Source organism: Macrotis lagotis, chromosome 1, assembly GCF_037893015.1.
Source record: "Macrotis lagotis isolate mMagLag1 chromosome 1, bilby.v1.9.chrom.fasta, whole genome shotgun sequence".
Lineage (NCBI taxonomy): Eukaryota > Metazoa > Chordata > Mammalia > Peramelemorphia > Peramelidae > Macrotis > Macrotis lagotis.
This window is the reverse complement of record NC_133658.1, coordinates 598192164-598216987: the sequence shown is the minus strand read 5'-3', so window position 1 is coordinate 598216987 and position 24824 is coordinate 598192164. Positions and strand designations below refer to the sequence as shown.

At 36.8% G+C, this 24824-nt stretch overlaps 1 long non-coding RNA gene across 1 annotated transcript in view; it reads left to right on the top strand.

The window, feature by feature from the left end:
• Positions 1–11277: 11277 nt before the first annotated feature.
• Positions 11278–24824, top strand: part of LOC141521798 (uncharacterized) — a 47287-nt gene continuing 33740 nt past the window's right edge. Inside the window, exon 1 of the long non-coding RNA XR_012478061.1 lies at positions 11278–11452. This is a non-coding gene — a long non-coding RNA (uncharacterized LOC141521798). The remainder of the gene's footprint in view (positions 11453–24824) is intronic.

Sequence of the window (24824 nt, the reverse complement as noted above, 5' to 3'; positions counted from 1 at the left end):
AAGTTTATCATTCTTTATCAAGAGGAGGTTGGCATGTTTGTTTTCTTTCTTTTGGAGTTGTAGTTTATCATTACATTAGTCAGGTTTCCATAGTTTTTCAAGGTTTTTTTTTCCCCTCTTGAATATTATCATTATATCAGTTGTTCTCCTAGATCTTCTTACTTTGTATCAGTTCATAAAGATCTTCCCAATTTCTTCTAAAATGTCCCTTTCATTACTTCTTGTGCCATAGCATTGCATTCCCATGTCATAAGTTATTTAGCCATTTCCCCAATCAGAATTTCTAATTTAAGATTATCATGAAAACAGGGCTATCAATATTTTTATACAAAAAGGCTATTTTTCCTTAGATTTCTTTGACCTATCACTGCGTTAAAGGGCAAGCACAGAGAAAAAAATAATGCTTGTATTACTAACCTCATAAAGTCTCTGTGAGGAAAGTGCTTTGTAAGCCTTAAAATGTTTTGTACATTTGAATTATTTTTTAGGAAGGTTTCCCAGACAGGGATAGGAAGTGATCAATGTTAGCTGAGGCACAATGGTTGGAAGGATGCCAGTCACTTGGCCCACTGGGTAGAGAATTGATTGGTGATTAAGAGAGGCCACTTACCCCCTCAGTATTGCTTTTGGACAACATGTTCTAGACAACAGGGCCAAAACTGTGATTACCCAGAAAGTTATCCTGATTTCCATATACACTATTAGAGGAAGAGAACTCAGTGACATGGTGTTAGACTCTTAATCAATACCTGGAAATCAACACATGAATCTGGAATAGATTCTCTTTTTTTTTTTTTTTTTAGGTTTTTGCAAGGCAATGGGGTTAAGTGGTTTGCCCAAGGCCACACAGCTAGGTAATTATTAAGTGTCTGAGACCGGATTTGAACCCAGATAATCCTGACTCCAGGGCTGGTGCTTTATCCACTGAGCCACCTAGCTGCTCCTCTGTAATAGATTCTTCTGTTTATCTCTAAATGATTCCTTTTTTTATGACCTGATCAGTCTATCCTGGGGAAACAGAAATCAGAATGTATAGAATTAATGAAACCCTCTAGATTGAGGGAGCATATGTCTTAATGAGAAGGTACTAGAGTTCAGTCCATATGTAGTATATATGACCATAGGACCTAGAAGAGACTGGTTTCCTGCTTCAGTAAGCAACTTTTTGATGAAACAACTATTATAAGCAATGATGATGATGATGATGATGATAATGTTAGTTTTGATTTTATAGAAATTTAACTTTTACAAAGTAGTGCCACAAAAACACTATGAGGATATGTATGTGTTATTATCTCCATTTTATGTGGAAGGAACTCAAAAGTTCCTAAAGGTTATAGCCCTGTAATGTAGTATAAGAATTACTATTCTCATTTTGGCAATGAGGACATTGAGGTTTTGAGAGGTTGAGTGATTTTACCTAAGGATTCATAGCTAGAAAGTGAATGCTTTGCACTAGGTATCATTTGGGCCAAAGGAAGTTAAAAAAATGGAAGAAATGGTCCCTATACTCCAACAATTTACAATTGACTTGAAGAAGATAAAGTACATATATGAAAGAAGATGAGGACAATTATGAGGCAATACTTCAATGAAGCAAAATTATATAGTACAAGTTGAGTAAATGCTGATAGAATATGGAGTAAAGACAGTATGAATGGCTCAGTTAATGAAAGCATCCTGAAGGAGGTGAGTTTAAAACCTTGTTTTGAAAATATGGTACATTCTTATTGGTAGAAGTGTTTGTGATGTGAGAATGAGCAAAGAATAAAGAAAATTAATTATTAAAATGGAGGCATATAAATCTCAATAGAAGGCAGTACAGTATAGTGGAATTGGTTCTGAGTTCTGATAATTTGGGTTCAAATTTTGACTCTCCCATTTATTACCTGTGGCATATTGGATAAATACTTAATCTGGGTTAACTCTGGTCTCAGTTTCCTTAACTGTTAAAGTAAGGGGTGGACTAGATGATTTCTAATGCCCATTATAGCCAATCCTATGACTTCACCAGGTCAACATTTATCTTCTTTAGTTTAGAGTTTATTTGTAGCATCCTTTTAGATTGGGAGGGGGGGGATATGTCAGAGACTGACAGGATGAAGGCTAAAGTAAATTTCAGACATAGAAATTTTTCTTTTAACATTAATAACTCTTCTATTGCTTAACAAAATTTATTTTAGTTGTTTAAGACATTCCCCTCTCTTCTTTGCTTCTCCAAGTCTTCATGAATCACAAAGGATAGCAGATAGAACCTGGGAGTAGAGAGATTCAATCTATTTTGACATTAGGCTACATTCAGTCATGAAAAGATGACAGGTAACTCACTGAACTGGGAGGAGTGTATGAATACACTATAGCCTCTACAGGGATTTCTTACCAGGCATCTGTTTCTCTGGCTCTGTCTGTCTGTCTCCTTTGCTTGTCTGTCTCTCCTCCCTCTCTATCTCTGACTTGCTTGTTTTCTGAACCTCTCTGTACGTTTTCTCCCTATCCATTTCTCTCTTCCCTCTCTCCCCCTTTTTTTTGTCTTTATTTCAGTAACTGTCTCTTTATTCTTTCCTTCCTTCCTTTCTTCCTTTCATCCTCCCTCTCTCTCTCCCTTCCTTCCTCCTTTCCTTCCTTTCATTTTTCCTGCCTCATGCCTCTTTCTTTCCTTCCTTCCTTCCTTTTTCCCTTCCTTCATCCCCTAGTTCATTCCCCTTCTCCCCAACCCACCCCCCAAAATAGAATAGGGACTCAGAATTAGGAGTAGGAAATTAGCTGACTAGTGTGTAACACACAAGGGAACAAAAATGAAGGGTTCTGAAATTCTACTTTTTAATCAATCCAAAGATTTTAGGGCTGGGAAATTTTATTCTCCATGGAAAATAGGTATTTATTTTGTCAAGTCTTGTGATAGAAGAAAGACTCAAAGCTTCTTTTGGAAATAGCCCAGAGAGTACAATTTTCAAATCTTGTCTGGGGAGTAAAAATATCTTGTCTCATCTCTATAGGCATAGTTACAGATGAATAGACACAGACACATACACACATTCAAAGGCACACATAAAAACATGGATGCAGACACACAAAGACAATGTAGAGACAGTTGCACTCAGGCACACAGACACAGACACAAACACATGTAGACATACATACACTCATAGACACTGCTCCCCTTCCCTCCTCCTTCCTCCCCCAGTTCCACTCTAGTTTATTGCCCTTGGATTTGATCACTTGGAGGAGAAGAGAATACAGATCAGTTTGGAGAATGCTGTCCTGACAAGTCCTCCCCACCCCCTAAACGAAAGCATTTGTCTGGTTTATTCTAATTTCCGTTTTAATGAGCAGGGTTTTCAGGAAAAGAAAGCAGGCAGCAATTTTCTGTAATTGTGTCCATGGCCTATCATTATGGGGCCATTTAGTATTCCTGGTGATGAATGTGAACTTGATATCTGTTAGGGCCTGGATCTGAGCATCTTTCTACTCTAAACCCTGTTCCTTAACAAAGCCAGTACTTTCCAAACAGGCTGTCTTTGATACTGGTCAAGGACAGAGCCCATACTATAAAATAGGATTTCAAAGGGAGTCTCTTAACTCAACTCTCTGCTTCTATTGTCTCTATGCTTCAAACCATTACGATTTCCTGCTGCCAAAATCTTACTTGAAGACCAATGTCAGCATGCTATTCCCTTGCTGTTGGACCTTAAAAGCTCAAACTTCTTAGCCAGGCATTCAAAACTTCCCACAATCTGATGATAGGAAGACAAAGTCTTATTCTTGGACTTATGCAGAAATATTTTACCTCTCATAGTACAAGTTACATTCTAGTTTTTTTCATATGTGGATATGTGTGTGTGTGTGTGTGTGTGTTTGTGTGTGTGTGTATTCATATATCGCCTGTTCTGCCTACTAAGACATTTGGATAGCCCTTGGACATAGCACCAGACCTTTGAGTCAGAAATATCTAAATTCAAATCTAACTTTAGATCTTTACTATCTGTGTGATCTTGGACAATTCATTTTAATCTCTGTTAGCCTCAGTTTCCTCAGCTGTAAAACAGGAACTAGTCTGAGTTTCTTTGAGGATAAAATGAAATAGTGTTTATAAAGATTTTGCAATACTTGGCAAATACTTGTGATAAATGCTATCTATTTTTTACTAAACTATAAATTTCTTGAATATTAGGACCATTTTTGAATTTAAAAATCACTGAACTGGATTGGAATACCCACTTTCTCTGGACTTAGAGGACCTGGGACTGAATGTTGGCTTTTCTATTTACCTCTAGTGCAATTTGGGTAAGGAACTCAACTCAGTACTATTATAAAATGATGGACTTGTCTAAATAGTGTCTTATATGGTGTTCATTAAAGCCCATCAGCACCTAACACAGGGATATGTTTGCCATATGCATTCAGTATAAATTTTTTGGAATCTATTTATCATGGTCTTGCACAGTATTGGTTATAACTAGGCTAGCAGTAGTAACTAGGCTAGTAGTTTTCTTGCCTGTAGAAATTTTAAAATCTGTTTTTTGAGTTAATATCAATAAATGGGAAATAAATATTTCAGCTCTACTTATCAGTTCTTAGTTCCTATTTTACAGAATATCCAGGTGAATGCATTTTTCACTTTCCACCTAGGTATTTTGGTGGTCAGTAGACCTAAAAACACCTTTAGAATTGGGATAGGTATCCTTGATTAAAAATAGGCCAATACTTGCTATTCTACTACTTGAATCCAGGTGTTAGCTCTCATAGATTTCAGATGTTATGATCCTCCAGGACCTTGTTTATCAGTCTCCCTTTTCCTCACCCCCATCTCAGTCTTCTCCTTTCTCTTTTCTAATATGTCTTCTCTTCCCCATCCCTGACCGAATTCAAAAAACAACTCATTCTTAGACTGCAAAGGTTTAGCATTGTCTCCTCATTCCATTCTTGAATATTTCCAGGTATAGCTCAAGTAAGGTCTGGGATGGAGTTTACTTCCATTGAAGAATCAGGGTTTCAAAGTGGGACTTCTACAGCCCCCAGGGCTCTATGTAGAGCTTTGAGAATATGCGAATGTAATTTCAATGTTATAAATCATGAACCTCCATCTCTGGTCTTCTTAATTTTATTGTTAATTGAGGTCATTTAGTTGTTGCATTTCAGCTGTGTGCCCAGTTTCAGTTCATGATCCAATAGAGGGCTTCCTTGGCAAAGATAGTAAAGTGGTTTGACATTTTCTTCTCCAGCAACTGGGGCAAAGAGGGTTAAAGTGCTTTACCCAGGGTCTCACAGTTAAGAAGTATTTAAAGTCAGATTTGAACTCAGAAAGATGAGTCTTCCTTACTTCAAGCCTAGTACTCTATGCACTGCACCATCTAACTCCCTCTAGATTCCATTTAGACAGGAAGAAAATTAGCTTAGTTTTTATAAAGGGGTATTTGCTAAGAATACTTAGTAAAAAATGTCTTAAAAGTGTGAGACTCATTCTTCCACAAGTATATATAAAGTCCAAGGGCAGGTGGGCACAAATAGCAAAAGAATGGTTTTTGTTTTGTCCTTCATTCTTGAAGAAGACCATAGGATCAGGGAGATGATGCCATAACAAGAACATGAATTGGATTTGGGTGAGGGAGTACTGTGCTAGGTCACCAAACTCACTGTCTCCTCCAGAGCCATCTGGGTCCAATGGCCAGATATGAATTAGGACAACTGGAGATGATCCTGGATGTGAGGCAATCAGGGTTAAGTGACTTTCCCAAGCTCTCACTGCTAGTTAGTGTCAAATATCTGAAGACAGATTTGAACTCCTGTCCTCCTGACTCCAAGGTCAATGGTCTGTCCACATTGCCACCTAGCTTCCCTTAGTAAAAGGATAACTCACAACCTCTGGTTACTGAAAGTATTTCTCTCTTTTTTTTTGTGAAATATTCATGAAATTCTTCTTAGATATTCTTCTGAGCTCTTTGTATCATACTCTGTCTTCTACAATTCATGAAGTCCCAGAAACATTTTCATTAACCAAATTAGTCTAAAGTCTATGATTGATATGTTTACCTTACAGGACAAGCTACCATACACTGAGGTCCTTTCTTGAGCTAAATTGCCAAGCATTCAAACATTATTATAGAGAGCACAACTATAATGGCTGGCATGTTGTTCAAATGCCAGATGTATACTTGCTCAAAAAGACTATTTTATGGACAGGGCAAGCATTCACAGAGGGGTCAAATGAAGCAATGCAGGGGCACTCTTTTAACTTTGGAATTGATTGTTCAGCATGAGAGACACTGACATAGGATTGCCCAGCATGGCATGCCCTCATCAGAGATGATCTTGTGCTCTATGAACAAGGCAGAATTGAAGCAGCTCAGGAGATATGAGATGCATAAGTTTTGAGTACCCATCCCAGGTGTTCACATGGGCTATTTGTGTCCTACCTGTGGTAGAGCATTCCAAGTCCATATTGGTCTGATCAACCATAACTGGATATGGTATAATTTATCTCTAACATAAGTGATATTATTTTTGTCTTCTTTGATAATGAAGGATAAGAACCAATCAACCAACAGATCTATCATTAGATAATCATCAACAATATTTGATGATATTTTCTATTTATGATATAAATAAAACTCTTTTTTAAGGCATATATATTTTTGCTTCCCTCCCCCACCCCCATAGAAGGCATTCTGTTAGTCTTTACATTGTTTTCATATTATACATTGATCTCAGTTGAATGTGATGACAGAGAAATCATGTCCTTAAGGAAGAAAAATAAAGTATGAGATAGCAAAATTACATAATAAGATAATGTTTTTTTGTTTTTCTAATTTGAAGGTAATAGTATTTGTTCTTTGTTCAATGTCCATAATTCTTTCTCTGGATACAGATGGTATTCTCTATTGCAGATATCACAATATTGTCCCTGGTTGTTGCACTGGTGGAATGAGCAAGTCCATCAAAGTTGATCATCACCCCCATGTTACTGTTAGGGTGTACAATGTTTTTCTGGTTCTGCTCATCTTGCTCAGCATCAGTTCAAGCAAATCCTTCCAGGCTTCTCTGAATTCCCATCCCTCCTGGTTTCTAATAGAACAATAGTGTTCCATGACATGCATATACCACAGTTTGTTAAGTCATTCCCCAATTGAAGGACACTCCCTTAATTTCCAATTTTTTGCCACCACAAACAGGGAAATCAGGAAAACTCTTAAAGCATAGCCAGTCCACCAGTGACACTATTTCTCTAGCACTAACTTTGGCAATTGTGGTCAGTTGAGTATCCTATTTCTCCTATAATGATCAGGTGATTGACACGTCAATGAAAGTGGTTATGGAGTTTACAAGAACTTGTCTCTAATTGTAATACCTTAGCATTATTATCATGGAAGACTCATAAAAAAGATGGAAAGTCAGTCTCAGAGGAGATGGCCAAGTGACCTGTGAAAGACAGAAGGTCAGCTTCAGAGGAGATGGCCAAGTGGGCTGTGCCCAGAGGAAGTTATCCCTCTCCTCTTGACATGTAGTGAATCTGTTTCCCCAGGCAGCTCGTTAAAGGTCCTTGAACAAAGTCCTTCAACATTTTGAGCTCTGTGGGATCTCAGAGAGCCCTCTTGCTCTTCAGATGGCTAATCCATAGGCAAGAATAAAGGGAAAAAGAAAATAAGGGGAAAAAGTAGAGAAAAAGGAAAAAAGACAAGTAAATATTAAAGCAAGTACTAGATATTAAATGCAGTACTTAAGAGTTTCCCTGTTTGCTTGATGAGAGGTGTCAAATTGGATGTCCCATTGGATAGACTAAGGATATTTCCAATTATCCTGTCCAGTTGTCCCAGAAACATTTTCAAGAATTGATTGTATGTGAGTGTGTGTCTGTGTATGAATAAAATGCTAAGTCAAACTCCAAAACTGGGAGTGATAGTATAGGTCAAGTATTTCTCCATGTGGGCCTTGGGGGTGAGAGGGAAATTTATTTTGGAGAGATCATCAAATTTTGGAGTTATATTGTCTAGATCTTGTGGTGTTGCATGGGACCCCATGAAGATGAGAGGAATGATATCTTTCTGAACCCATGGAAAACTTGTGTGAGGTCAATGGGAATCATAGTAAGATATATAAATTCCAGAGACGAAGTCTCTTTTCTGGAAATTAATTAGAACTGATGCAAGAACTGTCTTGTCATAGGGATAAAACAATTCCAGATGGATCTATGATAGAGAAGGATTTTCTCTGCTGAAAAGGCTCATATCTCCTGGGGAGTTTAATGTAGATTAGGAAAAGAAAAAGGGAGAGGGTGAGGTGGGTATATTCTAGTCTATATAATTTTTGACCAGTGAAACTGACTTCTTTGCTGATCCAAAAACAAGACACTCCATCTCTCACTTCTGGGTATTCTCACTCCTACATGCCTGGTGGCTCTTCCACTTCATTTCTGCCTTCTGACTTCCCTGACTTCCTGCAAATTCCTACTAACATGCTGTCTTCTAGAGGAAAACTTTCCCAATCCCTTCTTAGGTTTAGTTGTTACATATTTTTCCAGTACGTAGTTTGTACATATTTGTTTGCTTGTTTTGTCTCTCTTTTTAGATGGTGAGTCCCTTTTTAAAAATGTTTTGGTATTCTCAGTCCCTGGAAAAGTGCTTGGCTCATAGTAGGTACTTAATAAAGATTTATTGATTGTTAACTCTACCTGTAGGGAACTGAGGTGAGCCAGTTGTTGAGGAGTCAGAATCTTTATTAGTAAATAATTAGATTCACAGGTACTATCCAATGGAATGTAAACTCCTTGACCATAGAGAGACTCTATTTTTCTTTTTGATTTTGTATCCTTTACACTATAGTGCCTACTCATTCATTTGCATGCACTTACTCATTACAAATGATTTACACATATTATTTCATTTGGTTCTTACAACAACCCCATAAATTGGATATTATTCATATTTTACTGAGGTTGAAGGAAACTGAGGTTGAAAAGTTAAATGACTTATCTAGGATCATATGGTTGATAAGTACCTATATATGGATTAGAACTCAGACCCTTGATGATTTTAGATCCAGGATTGTATCCTGAGACTGGTTCTTCTGACTCATTTATAGTCACAAAAAGTACTTAATAGATGGTGAAATGACTCAAATGACTGTATAGCTAACTGAGGGTGTGGATTGAATTTTTTTAAGGCAATAGGGTTAAGTGACTTGGCCAAGATCACACACCTAGGCAATTTTTAAGTGTCTGAGGATGGATTTGAACTCAGGTTCTCCTGACTTCAGGGCTGGTGCTCTATCTAGTGCACCACATAGTTGCCCCAAATTTTAATTTTTTTCAATAAAAATAATTAAAAAACCCTATCCTCTTTGAGTTTTGTGACCTTAATACTTATGTCAGAAGCTAGTTAGGACAATACCATGGTTGGTTTTATAAAATGTATTTTGTAGATTTTCTGTTTGGGTGGAGGTAACTAAAAGAGAAGAGAGTTATCCTTCTAAATATTTCCAAGTCTTTTGTGTTGTATGAAAATGTCTAATACAAGGCTTTGCACAAGTATCTGCCTTGTTCTAGGCTCTAGCTGTGAGGGACAAAGTAAAAGGTAGTTGGAAAGACAACTAACATGCACAAAATAAAGAATACCATAAGACCATCAATGGAGTAATAAATGTCAAGATGTGTAGAACTGATAAGATGTTGAATAGACAGGAAGAGGGAGCATCACATCATAATCATAGCCCAGGAAAACTGCATCCTATAACCCAGAGCAGTGGGTGGTAAGACTATAAGTTTGCAAAAATATGTACACTCTTGTCTGAAAGTATTCTTTTTTATAGCACAAGAGAAGCCAATGGAATAAAGTTTTGGAATTGATGTATCCATTACATATTCACATGCCTTGAGAAAACTCAATGGTATAGCTTAAAGCCTTTGTTACCATTTGATAACTCCAGTCTTCTGTTTATACAGTGACTGGTGCTTTTCCAGAATGGAGCTCAGTATTTCAATGAAAGAACATCTTTGCCTCTCAGAATGGAGGTTTCCAATGAGAGAGCTCACCATACTCGTTGTTGGGAAAGAAAAGTGAAAAGTAGGTTGGGAAATGGTCAGCCAGCATTTATTGAGCCTGCCACTACTAGATTTCTCCCTGAAAATCAATTTCCTTCTGATCACACAAAGGCAGAACACTCCAACCAGTGGGACCTCTTAGGGTTGAGAATGTTTACGTGTATGTGTGGTATATGTGTATATGTGGGGTGGGGGAGGGGGAGAGGGAGAGAGAGGGATGCCATCACTTGCTAGACCGATGGTATTTAATGTTTATTCAGCTGGTTGATAGTTAATAGCTATGGAATTGCTTCCATATACCACAATGAATTTATTTTTACAAGTTGGAAATGTTTTAATTTATTAAGAAAACCATACAGCCCAGTGCCCAGGGTGGGTATCACCACTGATGACAGAATTCATACTGTATGTTACAGCCACAGTTTCAGCTCTAATGCAACATCTTAGCTACTCAGAAAAGTTACTTTGTTAATTTCCAAGGAAAAGAAAGCTGATAGTCCTGTTTCTAGCATAATTTAGGGTTCAAATTTATACCAACATATAAAGGAACATTGGGACAGACTGTTCTTTAGAATGGATTGCCCACAGATTTTCAGGACTCCCCATTGTCTTCAGAATAAAATTCAAACTCCTCTGTTTGATATTCAAGTTCCTTCAGAATTTGATGCCTGACTCTCCAACCCTAACACTCAATCCTACAACTTGTACCCTATTTTTCAGTCCTTTACTTTCTTTTACCTTTATTTTCCCTTTATTATGTCTCGAATCCTTGTGTTTATACATGGCTGGCATTTAATAAAAACTTACTGATTGATTAGTGTTCCTACCTAGAGTACCCTCCCCAGTCCTTTCTCAGTGCTACTTGTCCTTTCATTTTATTTAATTTTAATTTAATTTTTGCCATGGTAGGTCCAAGAAGAACAGTATGGGTAAGATAGGCCTGCTGCTTGATGGGTAAATAGGCATAATGATAATGAAGGATAAAAGGAAAAGCAGTGTTTTTAGAACACAGGTTCCTTCCAACTTTTAAATTCTGTACTTCTGTAATTCTGAGAAGAACTCAGTTCCTGTTTTGTTTTTGCTTTTCCCTATCAAAGAAACAAGGGTGGAGAAGGAAGGAAAGGGAAGAGGATAAGGACTTATATAGTACCTGTGATGTATCAAACACTGTGGTAAGGATTTTGTGAATATTGATATGTATTTGATATCAACAGGTACTTGATATGTACACTAGAAAGGATTCCCCTTCTCCAAAAAAATGGATGACAAAATTGAAACCTAAGATGACAAATCAAGGGAATGCTTGACATAAATAAATTCAGTACAAACTGTTGAACTGCAATCTAAATATGAAATCACAAAATAGTCATCTAGTCCAAAACCCCTTATTCTACAGATGAGGAAACAGTCCCAGAAAGGGTAAGTGACTTGTCCAAGGTTACATTCATTATCTGTTTCCCCAGTGATCTCTCCTTTGGTATAGGTGTGTACAGTCTCTCATGGATGGTGAGAAAAGTTGAGGAAGGGTTGTCCAACCATTACCCTTCTGCAAACTACAATGTCCAAGTAAGCAACTCTTGCCTGGGGAGCCAGTGACCCTTCCTTTTTCTCAGCTATACTCAGTTGACAAGACAGCATCTTTCTGAGGATGAAGAGGGCTTAAATCTTAAGACCTTTTTGGAATCTAGTTTTAATGGTGTTCTACTGACATTTACTTAATTTAATCATTCTTTTTAAAAACTTAAAGTTTATTGGAAGTCAGGACACGTACAATCACAGGATGATGGGTGTTCAGAGTTGGAAGGGATCTTGGAGCTCAACTGGTCTAAGTATTTATTAAACAGATAAGATAACAAGACCAGAAAATAAACTGACTGTTGAGGGTCACACTGAGAGTATCGGAATAAAATACAGATTCTCTGGCTCTGAATGTTATAATCTTCCTATCATAACATGTTGCTGGTTGCTGTTCCACCATGAATTCAACTAAATGAATTTGAGTAAGTCTCTTTCATCTTTTTGGATTTCAAGTTCCTCATTTGTAAAATAAAGAAGTTATATTAATTGACCCCAAAGTCCTTCTAAGATCTTATGCTTCTTGAGCCTGTCTGATTTTATATGGGCACCTCCCGGAGGTGAATCTTACATATTGTTTTTTACTCTCATGTTTGTTATCACTCTTTTCTCTCAGGGGTTCATGAACTCAAAATCAGGTTACTGACTAGAGATGGTGGTTGTGCTTGGCTATACTACTATGGAAAGATCTCTCAGTCACCCTAGGATGCCCAATTTCTACTGTCTAGTGTAGTTTCTTCCACTTAGAAGTGGGTAGGTAGATGAATAAATGGCCAAATGGAAACAGAATCTTAACCAAAAATGAAAGTTCTGTCTGCTGACAACCCCCATCTCTTGCTGGTTGAGCCTAGCTATGTAGAAGGTGGGTGATATTGATACTTGTGATTTTAAAAAATGTACCCAGATCTCAATAAATCAGAATAGAACACTACATATAATACCCTAGGAGAAGGTCCTTTCAGTTCATCTTTTGAGATTCACTGACAGCAAAAGAGATTTTAAACTACAATTACTGACTTTCCCATCACATTTCTGAATGCTTTGCTTCTAATCAGAAGAGAGTGGGTGATTCAACTGCCAAAAATATGCTTAGGTAAGATAAATGTGTGCTATCATCCTTTGTATGTAAGAAATGTCAGAGATATAATTCCAGATGTCAGAACAAATGAGCTGAACCTGACCTGGGATTGATTACTGAATTGATCAGAGGAAAAGAAGATGCTTCAGAGTGGGAGAACTGGGCTGTTTGGGGGATGGGCAATGACCTCTTTAGGGAGCTAGTAAATAAAATAGAAAATCCTGTGATTACAGTAAATGAGATAGTAATTATTTACTGAATATATATAGCACTTTCTTCCTTATGGTTCTCAGGAACTAAAGAGGTATCATGAACAGAATGAACAAAGTACAGATATATGTTTTTGTGTGTGTGATAGATAGAGAGATAGATAGAAAGAGGATATATATATATAATATATATATATATATATATATATATATACACTTCTGTTTTATTTATTTAGAACCAAATTATATAGGTATAGTCACACACTATATGTATATGTACATATATATATATATATATACATATATATATGTGTGTGTGTGTGTGTGTGTGTGTACTCACATCTAAGCCACATTCATTATATATGAATATGCCTGGATTACTTGGTTCTAAATTTCCTTCCATAAATCTGTTTTTTCATTCTCTCTCTCTCTCTCTCTCTCTCTCTCTCTCTCTCTCTCTCCTTTTCTCTGTCTCTCTCATATATAAATATATAATCTTATATATATATATGCATAGACATATATGGATATCTAGATTTCTATTCTAATGGCAGAAATCACAAATCACTTTCCCCATCCCCACCTTAGATGGAAAACATTCATGGCATGCAGATGCATGGAACTGAGCTGGATTTCTCTGGTTACTTTTGTTGACATCTATATCTCTAGCAATATTTCTATATCTATAGAGTATAAATATATCTGGATTGATTGAAGGATACAGATACAGTTTGCACAGAATGAGAAAACATGGATGGGGTATGGGTTGGTGTCTGTGCTAGTAGAGATTATAGCTATTTTGATGAACTCTTTCATGCTTTCAATCATATATATATATATATATATATGTGTGTGTGTGTGCGGATTATATATATATATATATGTATATATATGAGATTATACCAATATAATTAGTTTTAAATCCACACACACACACACATATAGATAGATAGATATATTTATGCACATACAGACAGCCTAAGGGTTGTGCTGGTAGTTCTTAAATATTAAAAGATATAGAGGTCTATAAAGCATCAGATATATCCTCTTTAGAGGATTTATAGGGACTCATGAACAAGGATTTATGCAAAGATGAGAAAGCATGGATGGGTTGGTGTCAGTGTTAGTGAAATGAACATTCATATTGATGAGATCATGGCTCATGGCTCCCTTAATGTATAGAAGATGATATGCACAATTTCAATAACACCAATCTATTTAAACAATGGATGACTTTGAAATATGGGAAAAAGAAGCCAGTAAATATATGGCTCTGATGATTATCAGTCCTTAGAGAAGTTAAACCAATGTATAGCAATTGCTATAGGGAAGATGTCTCCTCTTCCCCCCGCCCCTAACAAATGCCCAGGAACTGCTTTAATTATTAGGTGTTCAATCTCTTTGTCCAGTGGAATGATATGACAGCTAAGGCTAGTTTAGAGATAGAAATTAAGGCTAACTTAGAGATTAGCTGATTCACAAAATATTACAGAAGACAATAACTAAAGACTAAGAATAATATTGCTTCATAAGACAACAAAAACAGTAAAAAGAAAGATGAGCCTGCAGAAAACTTGACATGAGATCTATCTAAACTATATCATCTTCAAAACATTTATAGAAGGCACAAGGAAGACAACAAGTAGGTGAAAAATGCTACCAATTTTCCAGCATCTCTATAACAATCTATTTTTATGATTCAGGACAGTGGAACCATTAAGATTTGAACTCAAAATACTCAATATCCAAAGTGCTTTATGAAAAAGATAAAATGTGGAAGAATGGCTGGATTTTTTTGACCAAATTTATACTGGAAAAATTCACACAATGTAGACAGTGATTTTTTGGATATCTCAAAGAAGGAAAGATAATAAAAGGATAAAAATGATCTTTTAATTTTATCTAAAACATTAAAAGAGCATAAGTAAATATGGAATACAATGTCTACTTTCTCATCTATCTCTGTAATGCTAATCAATTAAAATTAATTAAATTTTGAAGCAATTTCCAAATAATATCAACTAGGGTACTATTAAGCATTCTATGAGACCATTAACCCTTCTTACAATTCCAAGCTTGATTACTACTTGTCCATTAAATCATACAGTGACTGAATCTTGAAGACTTATGAAGAAGGCTCTTCATTTCCAAGTTCCAGGGTCACTTCAGGAGCAAACTTCTGGCTTAGGCCCTATGGACTTGCCTCATTTAGATTTGATTGGTGGTTAGATATTATATAATATGACTGTTGAATAGTAAGTACCCTAGATCAGAAAAAGAACACAAGAAATCCATGATCCCTGGGAATAAGTCCTTTTTGAACATATATGGAAGAAGCCCATTTGGGAGACAATGTGATATAATGGAAGGAATGCTGGTTTTTCAGTTCAAGGATCTGTATTTGAATTCTGGGTTTTCTACTTACTCCCCATGACCTTGGGCAAGTGCTTTGACTTCTCTGGGCTTCAATTTCCTTATCTCTAAAATGAAAGAATGGAACTAGACAATACATATGGTCTTTCCAGCTCTAGAGCTTTGGTTCTATGTTTCTATGGTTTATACATGGTGTATCAGATGCTATTTCAATATAGTTGACATTTCCTTGAGATTTGTTCTAAGAAGCACAAGAGATTATACTAAAACTTTAGGTAATCTTGAGGAGGGGCTGCTTCCAGGGTTTTAGACTCAGGTCTTTTACCTTTGGATTCACACTTTTCTGTTTGTTCAGTGAGAGCACTGAACTACATTCCACTAGTCATAATCCTGTATTTCTGTCATTTTTAAGGAAAAAAATTGTTTCTGGAAAATAAGATTAAATGAGTTATAAATGAAATCAATGAAGAACATGGTTAGGTTCTTTATTTTTTAATAGTTGTAACTGCTTTCTTCTTTCAAAAGAAAGAAATAGTCCATCCAAGTGGTTTCCCATCCTCCATTCCTGCCATCTAACACTGGGCTGGGTCTGATATTTTTCTAGTAGAAGGCTCTATTTTTGCTGAGATGATGGTATTTCCTTGGCTTTCTCTCTACCCTCAGTGTTATAAACATCATTATCTGACTTTCGAGGCTCTCTACAATCTGGTTATGCTTTTTTTCTAATCAGTTAGTTCTCCTGATGCTCTCCAACATGCAGCTACTTCTGAGACAGGCTGATTTCCCTGCTGCTCCCTAAGCCTGCCAGGGTCAACCCCCACACCTATTATACTATTTCCCAATTTGGCATGCCCATTATGCTTCCTGGAAAAAGACTATAATTAATTAATTTGACTATTATATGCCTCCACTTTCTCCTACATGGAAGGTATACATCTGACTTTGTAAGGTTGATCAGTCCATTTAGGTTGTCTAAATAGAAGTAGTTTATTGGGTGATATGTATAGATAAATCTGGGATCTGGCTCAACTGTCTTCATAGAACGGTAATAGGAAAAGGGTTGTGCCTAGGTTTTTGTTCCTTTTTCCTCTATAGAAAATTCTCCTTGAAAGCTATAAAATTATAATTACATTTATTTTTCCCTCCTATGTTTCTGATTGAGTGATATAGTAGATTATGAACAAATACTACTTCCCCTGAATGTTCTTTTTTTAAGGTCTTTTGCAAGGCAAATGGGGTTAAGTGGCTTGCCCAAGGACATACAGCTAGGTAATTATTAAGTGTCTGAGGTCGGATTTGAACTCAGGTGCTCCTGACGCCGGGGTTGGTGCTCTATCCACTGTGCCACCTAGCCACCCCCTCCCTGAATGTTCTTAAGGGTAGGGTAACCTACACTTTTAGCCTGTTCTCATCAACTTATCCCTACTCACCAAATGCTGTCTATATAAGAGATTAACCTATTTATCCACACAAACAAAAATCAGAGAAATTATATAGATTACAATATGCTTGAAAATACAGAAGGTTGAATGAATTAGATAGAAACAAGATAAGGTCTTAAGCTCCAAACAAGAATAATGACCTTGATTTCACCCAAAGAAAAATTCTCTCTCCAAAGTATTTAGACAGATATTAGCAATTAGTGATATGTCGAGGTGCCTACTTTCCCTATACATCTACAAATTCCAAAGCCTTTCTCTTTTTCCACACATCTCTGAAACCACATAATCTTTCTTCTAACAGGTTCTGGCTCCAAATCTGCCCTTTATGAAGATATGCAGCTTTGTCTCATCACTCTCTCAGCCATTTAGTATGTGGTGAGAAGTTTGAATAAATATGAAGATCAAATAGGAGACTAGTTTGCTTAGTAATGGTAGTAAAGAGAGAATCTGGAAATTGCAATGGAAAGCAAGGAAAATTCATCTCCCTTCATCATGACTACTGAGTTGGGGCATATGACAGAAAATACATACAGGACTGGAAAACATGCCAAGGGAGGTAATATCATCAGGAGGGAACCGCTTCTCAGTGAGGGGCCACAAGATGGAATGAGTTATTGACTTTACCTACTTTGTCTTTCCTTTGGGTAAGGCAACTGTTTCCATATTAAAGAGACTAACTCTTTAAGATAATCGGAATCACTCACCCCTCTCTCATGTAGAGAGAGGTGAATCTGATCTCTCAGCAAAAGAAATAGCACATAAAATGCCATAGCTTCATTGGAATCTTGGATACATGTATAAAATGAAGAGATTGGACAGAGAATGAAAGGAAGACAGTGACTCTATTATCTTTTCTTAAAGGGTTAAACTCCTTAACCAGCACATAATTGATCTAGGCAAATGGAAAAGATAAAGTCAATTATCTTGTGGTTCCCTCCTGATACAGCCTCCCTCACTACTTTTTCCAGTCCTGGAAAGTACTTTCTGTCATATGCTCCAGTTTATTGGTCTTGGTGGAGGGAGTTGGAATATTACTTGCTTCCAGGTATAACATTTAGACTCTTCCTCTCCCACCTTTACTAAACAAAATCTCCTACTATGAGGTTCATAGCTATATAAATTTATCACCAAATCTAAATCCTGATTCCTGTTAGATTGGCCAGGCAAGACTGACCCGAGATGGGCCTTAAAGACAAGAAAGGTCATTTGAAATAGGGAAAATGAACAAAGGTCATGGACATAGCTTAGCACAAAATGTCTATGAGGAAGAGATTGATATGTAGGGAAGTTTGTCTGAAGTGAGAGTTAGACAGAGGTTGTGGTTCTTAAGGTAGGCTGTGGTCAGATTCTGGGGACTTCAAGACTCAAGTAAGAAAAGCTCTGATTATATACTCTTTACTGATCTCTGATCAGAACTCCCACTGTTGTTTTAGCCAGTACCACAGTGTTTTACACTTGAGTGTTCTTGAATTATTTCAATTTTTTAAAATAAATAGACAGTTTTTTAAAAAGAAGTATGAGACACAAATACAAACTGCTTTTGTCATTAACTATTGTAGTGAGACTTGGTACCATGTATAGGATGAGGGTGCTGTTGTATGGTTTGAAAGGGTCTCTGTTTTTACCATTCTGGTACAATGGAGATGAATTCCTGCCAGCAGCGGGAATAGGATGCTGAGACCAGATAGTCTGGTCACTATTCTCAGACAGCAGAGTTCCAGACTTGAATTATAACTATATGTTCCATTAAATATTGTTAGTTTGGGGATTGTATTTATTCTGATTCAAGCTTATTTCTGAGAGAAGTTTCATTGTGGAGGAAGGGAAGACCCCAAGCTTTAAATGGAAGATTTGACCTTTTTTTTTTTTACCAGATAACAGTTACATAAGTTACATAGCAATTATTAAAGGAACTCATTTAACTAATTTGATAGCAAAACAGAATTCAGAAAAAAATATGCATATGAGAATAAATTCCAGACAAGGGTCAAGGTGCTCACCCATTGTGAGGAATGGGGGGGGGTAGAATCTCTAGGTACAGAAGAATGGGGATAGGAATATGATGGACACTGTAAACTTCTCCCATCAGCTTCATGTCAGAGTCTTTTCCTTCAGCAACCTGAAGCAGAGTTGGTCTCATCTATCTTCTTTCTCAAAACTAAAAAAGAGAAGTGGCCAAGGTCCAAAGAGGCTTGAGGACACTAAAAGAAGAAGAGTTCTCCTTTCTTCCACTCTCATCAACTTTGCCCTCACACTCACACAGTCACAAACAGACATAAGCATTTATAAAGAAACACATACATATATACATACATACATGTATATGTACTCACACATGTATGTATTTCTTAATAAATACTTCTTAACTCCTTTATTCATGGCATCCCTTTCTACTTTTGGAAAACTCCAATGAAACTTTCCATTACATGGAGTTAATATTTGCCATGAATCTTTCAGTATTTGTTCATATTTCACATAATAATAAAAATCTCAGAATTACAAGGAAATTCAGAAATTACATAGTTCCAGCCGTATGTGACTTCAATGGCAAATGGAAAGTTTACAAAATGTTTGGGGGTCAATAATCTAGGGAAGAGTGAAGAGTTCATTGAAGCTTGTACTTATTAACTAGAAAAATAGGGTATAGATGAAAGATTTAGATTATAGAAAAAGAATAATGGCTCTGTGAGTACTTAAAATTTGAGGAAATATAAGATTGGAAAAGAAACTGGGCAGTAGAAAGACTGATGAATTAAGAGTCAGAGGAAATGAATTTGAATTCTGCTGATACTACTGTTATATATTAATATGGTCACAGGTCATAGATCTCTCAGGGTCTCAAGTTTTTCTCTTTTTTTTCCCCCCTGTAAATGAAGGGATTTAATTGATGATCTCTTGTCTTTTCCAGCTATAAATGAGGGCATCATAGATTTAGAGTTGAAAAAGAAATCAGAGGACATCTGCTCCAACCTTAAATAAATTCAGTAAAATTGAATGGGTGATGTGTGGTTATAGAACAAGGCAGTTTCAGAGGCAAGATTCAAAACCGACTTTCAGCCAAGATGGCGGAGAGAAGACAGGCACAGTTCTAAAGTCTCCTGATCTCTCCCCCATCTATCACATGAAACAAACCTCTTAAAAGAAATCTGACCCACAAAACCCAGAAAGAAAAGCCAGGAGAAAGAAGATCTACCTCAGGATTTTTCCCCTGCAGCAGCTTTGGCCGAATTCAGGAAGGTGAGTCTGGGCTCAGAGGGGGGATCAGCCCCAGGTCATCCAGATTAACAGCTGAATTGGAACTGGGAGTCTGAGGGCGGGAGAGCCGGACCTGCTGGATCAGCAGTGGGGCTGGATGAAAGGGGCTTGGATCTGCCGGGAAGGAGAGGTGCTGGTGTTGGTGCTGTCCCCCTGGAGCTCGGGGACTAGGCTGCGGGGAAAGCTCTGGTGCAGGAGAGCTGCAGACACCATCCCTGGGCTCCTCAGGTCTGAGAAACTCTGAGTCCATGCCTCCATTGCACAGAGGCCTCTTCCCAAACAAACAAATGCAAACTACTTCTGCCTCAGGCCCAGGTGTGTGAGCAGAAGAACCAGCCCAGCTGAGGAATGACCTCATGCCAGGGTAAAGCCCACCATTGACTGAAGGCAAAATAATTCAATAGTTCCAACTCCTCCCTTCCGGCAAAGGGAGAAGGCCTCTCAAGCAAGGTCACAGACACTCCAGAGAGGGAAACCAGCACCTCCTACTGGCCAGCCAGAGAAACTGCACTCAGTAAAGCCTTTAGGGATTCCAAGCCCAGGTGAACCAGCCCCTCCCCCAACTCAAGGTCTTAGCGTAATGAAGAAGGGTCAGCAGAAAGGTGGATCCATAGAAAAATTCCTGGAAGGGAAAGACCCCAACTCAGAGAGACCTGAAACCTCTGAGGAGAATACAATCTGGTCTCCAGAACAGAAAGACTTCCTTGAAGAAATAAGGAAGGTGCTTAAAAATTTGGGAGAGACAATTAATACCTTAGAAAGTACAACTGGACAAACACAAAAGGAGAATAAATCTCTCAGATCATCAATTGGACAATTACAAAATGAGAATAATTCTCTCAGATCCTCAAATGAGCAAATGCAAAAAAAAAATTAATTCTCTCAAAACTTCAATTGGTCAAATGGAAAGCTCTTTCAAAAGTAGAATTGATCAATTGGAAAAGGAGTTGCAAAAGGTTAATGAAGAAAACTCCTCCCCCCCAAAAAATAATGGAGTCTACAGAAACTAATGACTCCATGAGACAGCAAGAGTCAGTTAAACAAAATAAAAAAATAGAAGCAAATGTAAAATACCTCATCAACAAAACCACTGACCTTGAGAATAGATTGAGGAGAGGCAACCTGAAAATTATAGGACTTCATGAAAACATTGAAGAGAAAAAAAGCCTGGACTTAATATTACAGGAACTAGTGATAGAAAACTGCCCTGATATCATGAAATCAGAGGGCAAAGTAGTTATTGAAAGACTACATCGATCCCCACCAGAAAAAGATTCTAAAATGAAAACACCAAGGAATGTTGTGGCCAAACTGCAGAACTATAAGATAAAAGAGAAAATCCTGCAAGCAGCCAGAAAGAAACAATTTAAATATCATGGAGCCACAGTAAGGATCACGCAGGAGCTGGCTACATCAACATTAAGGGATCGAAGGGCCTGGAATGAGATATTTTGAAGAGCACGGGAGCTTGGAATGCAGCCAAGAATCTACTTTCCTGCAAAGCTGAGCCTTCTCTTCCAGGGAAAAGATGGACATTTAATGAAATGGAAGAATTCCAAAATTTTCTGATGAAAAGACCAGAGCTAAACAGAAAATTTGGGCATCAAACAGGAGGTTCAAGAGACACATGAAAAGGTAAAAAAAAGGGGGGGGCGGTAAAAGAAAAAAAATGCAATCCAGTAAGTTGAAACTGGCTATATCCTAGCATGGGGGCGAAAAAGTTTCTCATAAACCTTGAGAAATGTAACTCTAACAGAGAGAATACACCTAGCCAGAAATGATGGACATTCATGACCTATCCATGAGACTACTATCTAATGGGATGTAACTGGCCTTAACCCTGCTGGGGAGAAAGACTCTAATAACTCTCAGGAATTTTGTCACTATTCGATAGAATATACAAAACTAGAAGGGACAGACACTCAGAATTTTCTATGATTTAGATAGAATGATCTAAAAAAACCACTACCTCCCTAAAAAGGGGTACAAGAAAGAGATGGGAGGAAGGAGGGGACTGTATGGGATAAATCTCATTACACTAAGAGGTACAAAAAAACCTATGGTAATAGTGGGGAAGAAGGGAGCAGAGGAGAAACACCTGAATCTTCTTCTGATTAGACTTAGCTTAAAGTCAACCTACACATACTCAGTTAACTTATAAAACATCTAACCTTTCAAGTATTAAAAGGGGAAAATGGGAGGGGGGGATGGAGAAAGGAAAGGGGATTGGGGGAAATAAGGGGAAATAACAAAAGGAAGGGAAGGGAAAAGGGAAAAAGGGAAAGGGGAAAGAAAGAGGAGGGTGTGATATAGGAGGGCAAACACACTGAAGGGGGTGGTTTTCAGAAACAAAAGACTGGGGAATATGTATAAAAGTGGGGGAAAAGGGGAAAGTACAAACAGACGGAAGATAGCATGGAGGGCATTAAAGAATTAGTAATCATAACCTTGAATGTGAATAGGATGAACTCTCCCTTAAAATGTAAGCAAATGGCAGAGTGGATTAAAAACCAGAATCCTACAATATGCTGCTTACAAGAAACTCATTTGAAGCAGAGAGATACATAAAGAGTAAAGGTAAAAGGTTGGAGCAAAATATATTTTGCTTCAGTTGAAGTAAAAAAAGGCAGGGGTAGCAATCCTTATCTCAGACAAAGCAGCAGAAAAAATAGATAGCGTTAAAAGAGATAAGGAAGGAAACTTTATCCTCCTAAAAGGTACCATAAACAATAAAGTCATTTCAATATTGAATATATATGTACCCAGTGGGACAGCACCCAAATTCTTAGAGGAGAAGCTGAAAGAACTACAGGAAGACACAGACTGCAAAACTCTACTAGTGGGAGACCTCAACCTCCCGCTATCAGATCTAGATAAATTGAATCATAAAACAAACAAGAAAGAAATTAGGGAGGTAAATGGATTGTTAGAAAAATTAGATATGGTAGACTTATACAGGAAACTGAATGGGGATAGAAAGGAATATACCTTTTTCTCTGCAGTACATGGAACTTATATAAAAATTGACCATGTACTAGGACATAAAAACCTAATGATCAACAGCAGAAAGGCAGAAATAGTGAATGCATCTTTCTCAGATAACAATGCAATAAAAGTCATATGCAATACTGGGTCAAGGAGATATAGACCCAGAACAAATTGGAAACTGAATAACCCCATTTTAAAAAAATGCCAAAAAACAAATTATAGAAAGAATTAACCATTTTATCCTAGATAATGATAATAATGAAACAACATACCAAAACCTATGGGATTCATTCAAAGCGCTCTCTGGGGATATATTAGAGTTCTAAATGCTTATATGAATAAATTGGAGAACGAGGAAATCAAGGAACTAAGCATGCAACTAAAAAAATTAGAGAAAGAACAAATCAAAAATCCCCAATTAAATATAAAATTAGAAATTCTAAAAATTAAAGGAGAAATTATAAAATTGTAAGTAAAAAACTATTGAATTAATAAATAAAACCAAAAGTTGGTATTATGAAAAAAACAATAAAATTGGTAAACCTCTGGTCAATTTGATTAAAAAAAGAAAGAAGAAAACCAAATTGCTAGTATCATAAATGAAAAAGGTGAACTCACCACCAATGAAGAGGAAATTAAAGTAAAAATTCAAAATTATTTTGCCCAACCCTGTTAATAAATTTGATAATCTAAGTGAAATGGATGAATATTTACAAAAATATAAGTTGCCCAGGTTAAATGAAGAAGAGATTAAATACCTAAACAACCCTCTCTCAGAAAAAGAAATTAAACAAGTCATTACTGAACTCCCTAAAAAAAAATCTCCAGGGCCTGATCGATTCACAAGTGAATTCTACCAAACATTTAAGGAACAATTGGTTCCAATCCTATATAAACTCTTTGGAAAAATAGGGAAAGATGGACCTCTCCCTAACTCTTTCTATGAAACCAATATGGTACTGTTACCTAAACCAGGAAGAGTTAAAACAGAGATAGAAAATTATAGACCTATTCCCCTGATGAATATAGATGCAAAAATCCTAAATAAAATCTTAGCAAAACGATTACAAGTCATCACTAGGATAATACATTATGATCAAGTAGGATCATTATTCCAGGAATGCAGGGTTGGTTCAATATTAGGAAAACTGTTAGTATACTCAATTATATCAACAACAAACTTATCAGAAATCATATGATCATATCAATAGATGCTGAAAAAGCTTTTAACAAAATACAGCATCCATTCCTATTAAAAACATGAGAGAGTGTAGGAATAAATGGACTGTTCCTTAAAATAATTAGCAGTATCTATCTGAAACCATCAACAAGCATTATATTCAATGGGGAGAGGCTAGAGGCATTCCCAATAAGATCAGGGGTGAAACAAGGGTGCCCATTATCACCACTACTATTCAATATTGTATTAGAAATGTTAGCATCAGCAATTAGAGAAGAAAAAGAAATTAAAGGAATTAGAATTGGGAAGGAAGAGACAAAACTCTCAGTCGTTGCAGATGACATGATGATCTACCTAGAGAATCCCAAGAAATCATCTAAAAAACTACTGGAAACAATTAGCAATTTTAGCAAAGTTGCAGGTTATAAAATAAACTCTCACGAATCCTCAAATTTTCTATATATATGTCTAGCAAGAAACATAAAGGAAGAGCTAGAAAGAGAAATCCCATTCAAAGTAACCCCAGACAATTTAAAATATTTGGGAGTCTATTTGCCAAGACAAACTCAGAATCTTTTTGAAAACAATTCTCACACAAATTAAATTAGATTTAAATAACTGGGCAAATATCAACTGCTCATGGATAGGGAGAGCCAATATAATAAAAATGACAATTCTACCAAAACTAAAC